The 13,852-nt window shown below is 40.9% G+C and overlaps 1 pseudogene; it reads left to right on the plus strand.

Moving 5' to 3' along the window:
• LOC115128092 (NACHT, LRR and PYD domains-containing protein 12-like) overlaps positions 1–12,269 on the plus strand; it is an 80,905-nt pseudogene extending 68,636 nt beyond the window's left edge.
• Positions 12,270–13,852: the final 1,583 nt, after the last annotated feature.

Raw genomic sequence — 13,852 nt, forward strand, 5'->3', positions numbered from 1 at the left:
GATTAGTACGTGACATTGAACACTACTGATTAGTTTAGTACGTGACATTGAACACTACTGATTAGTACGTGACATTGAACACTACTGATTAGTTTAGTACGTGACATTGAACACTACTGATTAGTACGTGACATTGAACACTACTGATTAGTACGTGACATTGAACACTACTGATTAGTACGTGACATTGAACACTACTTATTAGTACGTGACATTGAACACTACTGATTAGTTTAGCACGTGACATTGAACACTACTGATTAGTACGTGACATTGAACACTACTGATTAGTTTAGTACGTTACATTGAACACTACTGATTAGTTTAGTACGTGACATTGAACACTACTGATTAGTTTAGTACGTGACATTGAACACTACTGATTAGTACGTGACATTGAACACTACTGATTAATACGTGACATTGAACACTACTGATTAGTACGTGACATTGAACACTACTGATTAGTACGTGACATTGAACACTACTGATTAGTACGTGACATTGAACACTACTGATTAGTTTAGTACGTGACATTGAACACTACTGATTAGTACGTGACATTGAACACTACTGATTAGTACGTGACATTGAACACTACTGATTAGTACGTGACATTGAACACTACAGATTAGTACGTGACATTGAACACTACTGATTAGTACGTGACATTGAACACTACTGATTAGTTTAGTATGTGACATTGAACACTACTGATTAGTTTAGTACGTGACATTGAACACTAGTGATTAGTACGTGACATTGAACACTACTGATTAGTTTAGTACGTGACATTGAACACTACTGATTACTGACATTGAACACTACTGATTACGTGACATTGAACACTACTGATTAGTTTAGTACGTGACATTGAACACTACTGATTAGTACGTGACATTGAACACTACTGATTAGTTTAGTACGTGACATTGAACACTACTGATTAGTACGTGACATTGAACACTACTGATTAGTACGTGACATTGAACACTACTGATTAGTACGTGACATTGAACACTACTGATTAGTACGTGACATTGAACACTACTGATTAGTACGTGACATTGAACACTACTGATTAGTACGTGACATTGAACACTACTGATTAGTTTAGAACGTGACATTGAACACTACTGATTAGTACGTGACATTGAACACTACTGATTAGTTTAGTACGTGACATTGAACACTACTGATTAGTTTAGCACGTGACATTGAACACTACTGATTAGTACGTGAAATTGAACACTACTGATTAGTTTAGTACGTGGCATTGAACACTACTGATTAGTACGTGACATTGAACACTACTGATTAGTTTAGTATGTGACATTGAACATTACTGATTAGTTTAGTACGTGACATTGAACACTACTGATTAGTACGTGACATTGAACACTACTGATTAGTTTAGTACGTGACATTGAACACTACTGATTAGTACGTGACATTGAACACTACTGATTAGTTTAGTATGTGACATTGAACACTACTGATTAGTTTAGTACGTGACATTGAACACTACTGATTAGTTTAGAACGTGACATTGAACACTACTGATTAGTTTAGTACGTGACATTGAACACTACTGATTAGTACGTGACATTGAACACTACTGATTAGTTTAGTACGTGACATTGAACACTACTGATTAGTACGTGACATTGAACACTACTGATTAGTACGTGACATTGAACACTACTGATTAGTACGTGACATTGAACACTACTTATTAGTACGTGACATTGAACACTACTGATTAGTTTAGCACGTGACATTGAACACTACTGATTAGTACGTGACATTGAACACTACTGATTAGTTTAGTACGTGACATTGAACACTACTGATTAGTTTAGTATGTGACATTGAACACTACTGATTAGTTTAGTACGTGACATTGAACACTACTGATTAGTACGTGACATTGAACACTACTGATTAGTTTAGTACGTGACATTGAACACTACTGATTAGTACGTGACATTGAACACTACTGATTAGTTTAGTATGTGACATTGAACACTACTGATTAGTTTAGTACGTGACATTGAACACTACTGATTAGTTTAGAACGTGACATTGAACACTACTGATTAGTTTAGTACGTGACATTGAACACTACTGATTAGTACGTGACATTGAACACTACTGATTAGTTTAGTACGTGACATTGAACACTACTGATTAGTACGTGACATTGAACACTACTGATTAGTACGTGACATTGAACACTACTGATTAGTACGTGACATTGAACACTACTTATTAGTACGTGACATTGAACACTACTGATTAGTTTAGCACGTGACATTGAACACTACTGATTAGTACGTGACATTGAACACTACTGATTAGTTTAGTACGTGACATTGAACACTACTGATTAGTTTAGTATGTGACATTGAACACTACTGATTAGTTTAGTACGTGACATTGAACACTACTGATTAGTACGTGACATTGAACACTACTGATTAATACGTGACATTGAACACTACTGATTAGTACGTGACATTGAACACTACTGATTAGTACGTGACATTGAACACTACTGATTAGTACGTGACATTGAACACTACTGATTAGTTTAGTACGTGACATTGAACACTACTGATTAGTACGTGACATTGAACACTACTGATTAGTACGTGACATTGAACACTACTGATTAGTACGTGACATTGAACACTATAGATTAGTACGTGACATTGAACACTACTGATTAGTACGTGACATTGAACACTACTGATTAGTTTAGTATGTGACATTGAACACTACTGATTAGTTTAGTACGTGACATTGAACACTAGTGATTAGTACGTGACATTGAACACTACTGATTAGTTTAGTACGTGACATTGAACACTACTGATTAGTGCGTGACATTGAACACTACTGATTAGTACGTGACATTGAACACTACTGATTAGTTTAGTACGTGACATTGAACACTACTGATTAGTACGTGACATTGAACACTACTGATTAGTTTAGTACGTGACATTGAACACTACTGATTAGTACGTGACATTGAACACTACTGATTAGTTTAGTACGTGACATTGAACACTACTGATTAGTTTAGGCTGCTGATATTTTCTTCATCCACTACATGCCTTTTTCTTTGGCTATTATTATTTGTTTTGTCGTTTATAAAAAGGTATCTGCACATGCTTTTGTGTTTTCATAGTTGTATCAAAGGTACTCCATGAATAAAATAGATTTTACACATACAATTCTGTGATATTTGTATTCGTTTTGTTAACATAAGCTAATGAAAAAGTTCAAATATTTACAGTTGGTTTTCTAATGTTACCTAACACCTTCATAAACACAACCAAATGACATTGACACGAAGGGGGGGGGGGGTCCAATGAGGCTTTTGTAGTTAAATGGATTCATTAGACTGGTGGCTGTTGGTGCTCCTCCAGACCCGGCTATTAACCCATAGGGTTGTTTTTACTGTCAGGGAGCTTTGAGGATAACATGCTCAGAACGTTTTTGTCTTTGATGATATTTCTCTGAACGTACTGCTAGAGTGTAAAATACACATATTTAGCATGCCAACGGGGAAATATGCTTTATATGCTTTAGAATGACACTTCCAGTTTTGGCGGGAAAGACTGGGTTACCTGGGAGAAAATGTCTATTTTCGGTATGGAACATTTGTAAAATACAGGGAAAATATTCAATCTTAGTTCTGGGGTTCCAAGATGATCTTTGTAAGAAAAACAGTTTTGTTGGTGGACTAGATTGTCTATCAGCTGAAAAGTCTTGAACAAATTATGATAAAACTGATCAAATACAGTTGCAACATCTAGCCATGTATTCACGTTGTAAACCTGTACTGGTAAATGTGTAAGAAATGAAAGCTAAACGTGCCGTTATAATACCACCTGTCTGTAATGGTGTTTACTCTGTGTTGACAGACTCACTGACTGTAACCTCACAGACACATCCTGTGAAGTGTTGGTCTCAGCTCTCAGTTTAAACACCTCACATCTGAGAGAGATGGATCTGAGTAACAATGACCTGAAGGATTCAGGAGTGAAGCTGCTCTCTGCTGGACTGTGGAATCCCCACTGTAAACTGGGGAGACTGAGGTCAGTGTTCCTCTAGTTGATCAACAAGTGATAACCTTTAATTAGATCCACATATAATGGTTTTACATTTAAATGCTTACTCTGTGTTCATAGACTCGCTGGCTGTAAACTCACAGAAGCATCTTGTGAAGTGTTGGCCTCAGTTCTCAGCCGAAACTCCTCACATCTGAGAGAGCTGGATCTGAGTAACAATGACCTGAAGGATTCAGGAGTGAAGCTGCTCTCTGCTGGACTGGGGAATCCCCACTGTAAACTGGAGACTCTGAGGTCAGTGTTCCTGTAGTTGGTCAACAGGTGGTAGCTGTTCACCAGATCCACGTGTGTTTAAGGACGAAAATACACAATTCGATGTAAATCTGACCATCTGACCTTTGACTGACAGTGTGTGTATATATATATATATATACACCCACACACACAGATGTAGACTTCACTGTATCTACAGTGTATTTGGAAAGTATTCAGACCCCTTAACTTTTTCCACATTTTGTTACGTTACAGCCTTAATCTCCAATGGATTAAATTGTTTTTTCCCCCTCATCAATGTACACACAATACCCCATAATGACATCACAATACCCCATAATGACATCACAATACCCCATAATGACATCACAATACCCCATAATGACATCACAATACCCCATAATGACAAAGCAAAAACATGTTTTTAGATTTTTTTTTGCAAATGTATAAAAAAAAGAACTGAGAATTTCACATTTACAGAAGTATTCTGACCCTTTACTCAGTACTTTGTTGAAGCACCTTTGGCAGCGATTACAGCCTCGAGTCTTCTTGGGTATGACGCTACAAGCTTGGCGCACCTGTATTTGGGGAGTTTCTCCCATTCTTCTCAGGTTGGATGGGGAGCATTGCTGCACAGCTATTTTAAGGTCTCCAGAGATGTTTGATCGGGTTCAAGTCCGGGCTCTGGCTGGGCCACTCAAGGACATTCAGAGACTTGTCCCAAAGCCACTCCTGCATTGTCTTGGCTGTGTGTTTAGGGTCGTTGTCCTGTTGGAAGGTGAACTGGACCTCAGACTGGACCCCAGTCTGAGGTCCTGAGCGCTCTGTAGCAGGTTTTCATCAAGGATCTCTCTGTATTTTCCTCTGTTAATCGTTCCCTCAAGCCTGACTGGTCTCCCAGTCCCTGCCGCTGAAAAAGAGCCCCACAGCATGATGCTGCCACCACCATGCTTCACCTTAGAAATGGTGCCAGGTTTCCTCCAAACGTGCTTGGCATTCAGGCCAAAGAGATCAATCTTGCTTTCATCTTGTTTCTCATGGTCTGAGTCCTTTAGGTGCCTTTTGGCAAACTTCAAGGGGCCTGACTACTTTCCTAAGAGACTTTTGGCAAACTTCAAGGGGCCTGACTACTTTCCTAAAAGACTTTTGGCAAACTTCAAGGGGCCTGACTACTTTCCTAAGAGACTTTTGGCAAACTTCAAGGGGCCTGACTACTTTCCTAAGAGACTTCTGGTGAACTTCAAGGGGCCTGACTACTTTCCTAAGAGACTTCTGGTAAACTTCAAGGGGCCTGACTACTTTCCTAAGAGACTTTTGGCAAACTTCAAGGGGCCTGACTACTTTCCTAATAGACTTTTGGTCAACTTCAAGGGGCCTGACTACTTTCCTAAGAGACTTTTGGTCAACTTCAAGGGGCCTGACTACTTTCCCAAGAGACTTTTGGCAAACTTCAAGGGGCCTGACTACTTTCCTAAGAGACTTTTATTGTTTTTAGCTGCATCTTTTCATGTTCAAAGAATAGCAGTGTGATTTTGAAATCATGTTTAACTCTCTGCAGCTTGTCGCTCTGTGGAGTCGAAGAGGAAGGCTGTGCTTCTCTGGTCTCAGCTCTGAGGTCAAACCCCTCACACCTGAAAGAGCTGGACCTGAGTAACAATCGCTCAGGAGACTCAGGAGTCAGACTCCTATCTGCTGGACTGGAGGATCCACACTGCAGACTGGAGAAACTCAAGTATGTAGAGGGTTTGTGTCAATATGTGTTGATGATTGACATACTGTAATAGAGCTTGAGACCACCTGAGTGGAGGGACAAGTGTCTGGGGGATCAGAGTAGACCACCTGAGTGGAAGGACAGGTACTGGTAGATCAGAGTAGACCACCTGAGTGGAGGGACAGGTACTGGTAGATCAGAATAGACCACCTGAGTGGAGGGACAGGTACTGGTAGATCAGAGTAGACCACCTGAGTGGAGGGACAGGTACTGGTAGATCAGAGTAGACCACCTGAGTGGAGGGACAGGTACTGGTAGATCAGAGTAGACCACCTGAGTGGAGGGACAAGTGTCTGGTAGATCAGAGTAGACCACCTGAGTGGAGGGACAGGTACTGGTAGATCAGAGTAGACCACCTGAGTGGAGGGACAGGTACTGGTAGATCAGAGTAGACCACCTGAGTGGAGGGACAGGTACTGGTAGATCAGAGTAGACCACCTGAGTGGAGGGACAGGTACTGGTAGATCAGAATAGACCACCTGAGTGGAGGGACAGGTACTGGTAGATCAGAGTAGACCTCCTGAGTGGAGGGACAAGTGTCTGGTAGATCAGAGTAGACCACCTGAGTGGAGGGACAGGTACTGGTAGATCAGAGTAGACCACCTGAGTGGAAGGACAGGTACTGGTAGATCAGAATAGACCACCTGAGTGGAGTGACAGGTACTGGTAGATCAGAATAGACCACCTGAGTGGAGGGACAGGTACTGGTAGATCAGAGTAGACCACCTGAGTGGAAGGACAGGTACTGGTAGATCAGAGTAGACCACCTGAGTGGAGGGACAGGTACTGGTAGATCAGAGTAGACCACCTGAGTGGAGGGACAGGTACTGGTAGATCAGAGTAGACCACCTGAGTGGAGGGACAAGTGTCTGGTAGATCAGAGTAGACCACCTGAGTGGAGGGACAGGTACTGGTAGATCAGAGTAGACCACCTGAGTGGAGGGACAGGTACTGGTAGATCAGAGTAGACCACCTGAGTGGAGGGACAGGTACTGGTAGATCAGAGTAGACCACCTGAGTGGAGGGACAGGTACTGGTAGATCAGAATAGACCACCTGAGTGGAGGGACAGGTACTGGTAGATCAGAGTAGACCTCCTGAGTGGAGGGACAAGTGTCTGGTAGATCAGAGTAGACCACCTGAGTGGAGGGACAGGTACTGGTAGATCAGAGTAGACCACCTGAGTGGAAGGACAGGTACTGGTAGATCAGAATAGACCACCTGAGTGGAGTGACAGGTACTGGTAGATCAGAATAGACCACCTGAGTGGAGGGACAGGTACTGGTAGATCAGAGTAGACCACCTGAGTGGAAGGACAGGTACTGGTAGATCAGAGTAGACCACCTGAGTGGAGGGACAGGTACTGGTAGATCAGAGTAGACCACCTGAGTGGAAGGACAGGTACTGGTAGATCAGAGTAGACCACCTGAGTGGAAGGACAGGTACTGGTAGATCAGAGTAGACCACCTGAGTGGAGGGACAGGTACTGGTAGATCAGAGTAGACCACCTGAGTGGAGGGACAGGTACTGGTAGATCAGAGTAGACCACCTGAGTGGAGGGACAAGTGTCTGGTAGATCAGAGTAGACCACCTGAGTGGAGGGACAAGTGTCTGGTAGATCAGAGTAGACCACCTGAGTGGATGGACAGGTACTGGTAGATCAGAATAGACCACCTGAGTGGAGGGACAGGTACTGGTAGATCAGAGTAGACCACCTGAGTGGAAGGACAGGTACTGGTAGATCAGAGTAGACCACCTGAGTGGAGGGACAGGTACTGGTAGATCAGAGTAGACCTCCTGAGTGGATGGACAGGTACTGGTAGATCAGAGTAGACCACCTGAGTGGAGGGACAGGTACTGGTAGATCAGAGTAGACCTCCTGAGTGGATGGACAGGTACTGGTAGATCAGAGTAGACCACCTGAGTGGAGGGACAGGTACTGGTAGATCAGAGTAGACCACCTGAGTGGAGGGACAGGTACTGGTAGATCAGAGTAGACCACCTGAGTGGAGGGACAGGTACTGGTAGATCAGAGTAGACCACCTGAGTGGAGGGACAGGTACTGGTAGATCAGAGTAGCATAGCTCTATCACCACCTTTGTATTAACCAGTATGGGCCGGCGTCAGAGGTCTGAACACACCAACACACAAACCACAACCTGAGAAAAAAAAACATTTAAGTACTTTATTACTTCCAAGTTCATAGGATCCCGTGGATAAGATGTGAGGTGGCCTACAAAATGTATGTAGTCTATGATTCAACCTGAGCATCAGTAGACTATGTGATTCAACCTGAGCATCAGTAGGCTATGTGATTCAACCTGAGCATCAGTATGTGTCAGGAATAAACACGCTCTGTGGTATAATGATAGACTATGTGGATAAACAAGCCCTGTGGTATAATGATAGACTGTGGATAAACAAGCCCTGTGGTATAATGATAGACTGTGGATAAACAAGCTCTGTGGTGTAATGATAGACTGTGGATAAACAAGCTCTGTGGTATAATGATAGACTATGTGGATAAACAAGCTCTGTGGTATAATGATAGACTGTGGATAAACAAGCTCTGTGGTGTAATGATAGACTGTGGATAAACAAGCCCTGTGGTATAATGATAGACTATGTGGATAAACAAGCCCTGTGGTATAATGATAAACTATGTGGATAAACAAGCTCTGTGGTATAATGATAGACTATGTGGATAAACAAGCCCTGTGGTATAATGATAGACTGTGGATAAATAAGCTCTGTGGTATAATGATTATCTCTGTTGTATAATGATAGACTATGTGGATAAACAAGCTCTGTGGTATAATGATAGACTATGTGGATAAACAAGCTCTGTGGTATAATGATAGACTGTGGATAAACAAGCCCTGTGGTATAATGATAGACTATGTGGATAAACAAGCTCTGTGGTATAATGATAGACTATGTGGATAAACAAGCTCTGTGGTATAATGATAGACTATGTGGATAAACAAGCTCTGTGGTATAATGATAGACTATGTGGATAAACAAGCTCTGTGGTATAATGATAGACTATGTGGATAAACAAGCCCTGTGGTATAATGATAGACTATGTGGATAAACAAGCTCTGTGGTATAATGATAGACTATGTGGATAAACAAGGTCTGTGGTATAATGATAGGCTATGAGCATCATTACGCACTAGAAGGTGACACGTTGCACAAAAGTGATACTCCGCAAACATGTGAATTCACTGCTAACAGGGAACATTAGCCCAGTACACACCATAGTGATACAGTCATATAGGACCCAGCCCACTTTAACATCCACAGTCTGCAAAAGCTTTGCTCTAGTTCAGGATAATTATTTAAGTTGGATACAAAAGAACATGCTACAGCAAGCAGCCTGCTCTATTCCCAAGGTGTAGGGGAGAGGATGAGCACCCCTTGAAACCCAACTATTTGATCTGGTCCCCCAAATTCCCCCTCACTTCCTGCCTTAATCCCCGGCAGCGCTACCCAGCAGAGACTTGTAGGTTACGGAACCCAACGCTCATCAAAGCACCAGCTCCCCTCAATCACCTGCCAGAACTCTCTGCCTTATAACAGTTTCTCAGAGACCCAGGAGGAGGTGGCAAGGAGGCACAGGCATAGAGCCATTACTTCATGATTCGAGGAAATCATTCCTTGCCAGCTATAATCACAGCTTCACCACAATACTGTAAGACATTTTTCTGAGTTTGGGTTGGTTATGATAATTAATAGTTATCAGGTTATGATAATTGATAGTTATCAGGTTAGTTATAATGATTGATAGTTATCAGGTTAGTTATAATGATTGATAGTTATCAGGTCAGTTATGATAATTGATAGTTATCAGGTTAGTTATGATAATTAATAGTTATCAGGTTATGATAATAGATAGTTAGCAGGTGAGTTATAATGATTGATAGTTATCAGGTCAGTTATGATTATTGATAGTTATCAGGTTAGTTATGATTATTGATAGTTATCAGGTTAGTATGATTATTGATAGTTATCAGGTTAGTTATGATTATTGATAGTTATCAGGTTAGTTATGATTATTGATAGTTATCAGGTTAGTTATGATTATTGATAGTTATCAGGTTAGTATGATGATTGATAGTTATCAGGTTAGTTATGATTATTGATAGTTATCAGGTTAGTTATGATTATTGATAGTTATCAGGTTAGTTATGATTATTGATAGTTATCAGGTTAGTATGATGATTGATAGTTATCAGGTTAGGTATGATAATTGACATGCACTGTGAGCCAGACATACTTTACTTACCACCACATGAACAATGTGATATGCTGGCCGTCTGTGTGTGTGAGGCAGAAAGATGTACTGCCTGTTCTCCTGCTCCCCTCAGTGTGGAACCTGGTGGAGTGTACACAATCAAACCTTGGCCTAGAAAATGTGAGTGTTGACTGCTATGAATAATTAGCTTGTTATTACTCAGTCTTATTTCAAGTAAGGGGTTAGAAAATAATGAAATCATTTTTCACAGCTTGATTGATAAGTAATGTATGCATGTGTGGTTACCCTCATAGGACTTCACTCTGTGGTTATATGTTGCTGTGTGTCTGTGTTTTATATGACCATACAGTATAAAGTATCATCATTCAGCAAGTCTTAAATACTCTTTGTTTGGTCCTTTAATACCTAGAACCAGTAACATTCTGATATGGTCCTTTATTACCTAGAACCATTAACATTCTGATGTGGTCCTTTAATACCTAGAAACATTATCATTCTGATGTGGTCCTTTAATACCTAGAACCATTAACATTCTGATGTGGTCCTTTAATACCTGGAACCATTAACATTCTGATATGGTCCTTTAATACCTAGAACCATTAACATTCTGATGTGGTCCTTTGTTACCTAGAAACATTAACATTCTGATGTGGTCCTTTAATACCTAGAACCATTAACATTCTGATGTGGTCCTTTATTACCTAGAACCATTAACATTCTGATGTGGTCCTTTAATACCTAGAACCATTAACATTCTGATGTGGTCCTTTATTACCTAGAACCATTAACATTCTGATGTGGTCCTTTAATACCTAGAACCATTAACATTCTGATGTGGTCCTTTAATACCTAGAACCATTAACATTCTGATGTGGTCCTTTATTACCTAGAACCATTAACATTCTGATGTGGTCCTTTAATACCTAGAACCATTAACATTCTGATGTGGTCCTTTATTACCTAGAACCATTAACATTCTGATGTGGTCCTTTAATACCTAGAACCATTAACATTCTGATGTGATATGAAGATGATTTGTAATAACCCTGGTCTTCCCCATCAGATGCCTGTGATCTCACACTGGACCCAAACACAGTAAACATAAAGCTCTCTCTGTCTGAGGACAACAGAAAGGTGACACGTAGCGAAGAGGCTCAGCCGTATCCTGATCACCCAGAGAGATTTGTGGACTGTGAACAGGTGCTGTGTAGAGAGGGTCTGACTGGGCTCTGTTACTGGGAGGCAGAGAGGAGTGGGATAGGGGCTGATGTAGGAGTGACATATAAAGGAATCAGCAGAAGAGAAGGGGGGGATGAGGACTGTGTGATTGGACAGAATGACAAGTCCTGGAGTCTGAGCTGCTTTAACAACCGTTACACTGCCTGGCACAATGATAATTACACTGACATAGACGTCCCGTCCTCCAGCTCCCACAGACTAGGAGTGTATCTGGACTGGCCAGCCGGCACTCTGTCCTTCTACAGAGTCTCCTCTGACACACTGACCCACCTGTACACATTCCACACCACATTCACTGAGCCCCTCTATCCAGGGTTTCAGCTTTGGGATGACTCCTCTTCAATGTCCCTGTGTCAGGTGGTCCCTGTGCCAAACACTTGATGTTTGACTCTAATCCTGGTTATGTTCAGTAAGACACACTGGAACAAATATTGATATGAACTCTCTAGTCATGAGTTAACAGATGATTATTATATCTAAATATTCATGATTATACACCACTGAAGTAGATAGACATTGTAAAATAACAATGAATAGAATGTATCACCACTGGTGTTAAAACGTCTCATTTAGACATCATTGATCGTGCTGTTTTTGCTTTTTCATGTTTGTAAATATTCCTGTCTGTAAAATTGTTGACAAAACGATCTTGCTTCTTGCTTTATTTTTCATAAGAGTATGACATTTAAATCAGTGGAGGCTCCTCGGAGGAGGAAGGGGAGGACCATCCTCCTCAGTGAAAATATTATCCTTTTGTGAAAGTTATCCTTTTTAAATAAAACTATACAAAATATATTCACTTCACCCCCAAAAATTATTAAAACACCCTGTTTTGCAATGAAGGTCTACAGTAGCCTCAACGGGTAGGACCATGGTATAGCCGGAAGACCTTCCGTCCTCTGGGTATATTGACTTCAATACAAAACCTAGGAGGCTCATGGTTCTCACCCCCTTCCATAGACTTACACAGTAATTATGACAACTTCCATAGGACGTCCTACAACCTATCAGAGCTCTTGTAGCATGAACATGTTGTCCACCCAATCAAAGGATCAGAGAATTGATCTAGTACTGAAAGCATAAGCTACAGCTAGCTAGCACTGCAGTGCATAACATGTGGTGAGTAGTTGACTCAAAGAGAAAGATAGTTGAACAGTTTTGAACAAATTTAATTTCTTCCAAAATTAAGGAGAAGCTAGAGATTCACTTTCAGTTTCACTTGCTTAGCTAGAAAATGCAGCTAGATACAGTTGTTTAGCCTACTCAAACACCCTGCTAAAACAGAGGGATGATATGTTAGCTAGCTGGCTATGACTATCCAACACAATACTGGAACTCTCCAAGGTAAGCTTTTGGTTTGACACCCTGCTAAAACAGAGGGATGATATGTTAGCTAGCTGGCTATGACTATCCAACACAACACTGGAACTCTCCAATGTAAGCTTTGGTTTGACACATTTTTTGCCACTGTCAAATGTAACATTACTTCATGATTGTAGCAGGTTTACTAACTCGTTAGTTCTATTAGCTATGTTGACTGATGTTACTTTAGCTAATATGGTGACAACGATGTAGGCTGTGTGTAGTGGTTATGATGAGGTTTGGCTTTTTTTTTTTTGCCTGGTCGCATACAGCTGATGTGTTGTACATTGAAGTCCACAAGCAAAGGGAAAATGTGAGAAGAGGGGAGCACATAGATGCGAGAAGGAATACAACATGGCTGCTGTGAAAGTGAACTGTGTTTACGCGTGATTAGGGGTGTATTCATTCCGCCGATTCTGTTGAAACATTTATTTAACAGAAGCAAACGGAATGAAATGGCGAAAAAATGATGAAAAGTAACACAATAGAATAACAAGGCTGTACACAGGGGGTACCGGTACCAAGTCAATGTGCGGGGGTACAGGTTAGTCCAGGTCATTTGTACAGCCCCGTTATAAGGAAAATTTGAGTATCATGTATTAGCCTAAACCTACAGTTGAAGTCGGAAGTTTTCATACACCTTAGCCAAATACATTTAAACTCAGTTTTTCACAATTCATGACATATAATCCTCGTGAAAATGCCTTGTTAGGATCACCACTTTATTTTAAGAGAATGTGAAATGTCTGAATAATAGTAGAGTGATTTATTTCAGCTTTTATTTCTTTCATCACATTCCCAGTGGGTCAGAAGTTTACATACTACCAAATACTAATTGAGTGTATTGACTTTAAATTGTTCAACTTGG

This window comes from Oncorhynchus nerka, linkage group LG26 (assembly GCF_034236695.1).
Source record: "Oncorhynchus nerka isolate Pitt River linkage group LG26, Oner_Uvic_2.0, whole genome shotgun sequence".
Taxonomy (NCBI): Eukaryota; Metazoa; Chordata; class Actinopteri; order Salmoniformes; family Salmonidae; genus Oncorhynchus; species Oncorhynchus nerka.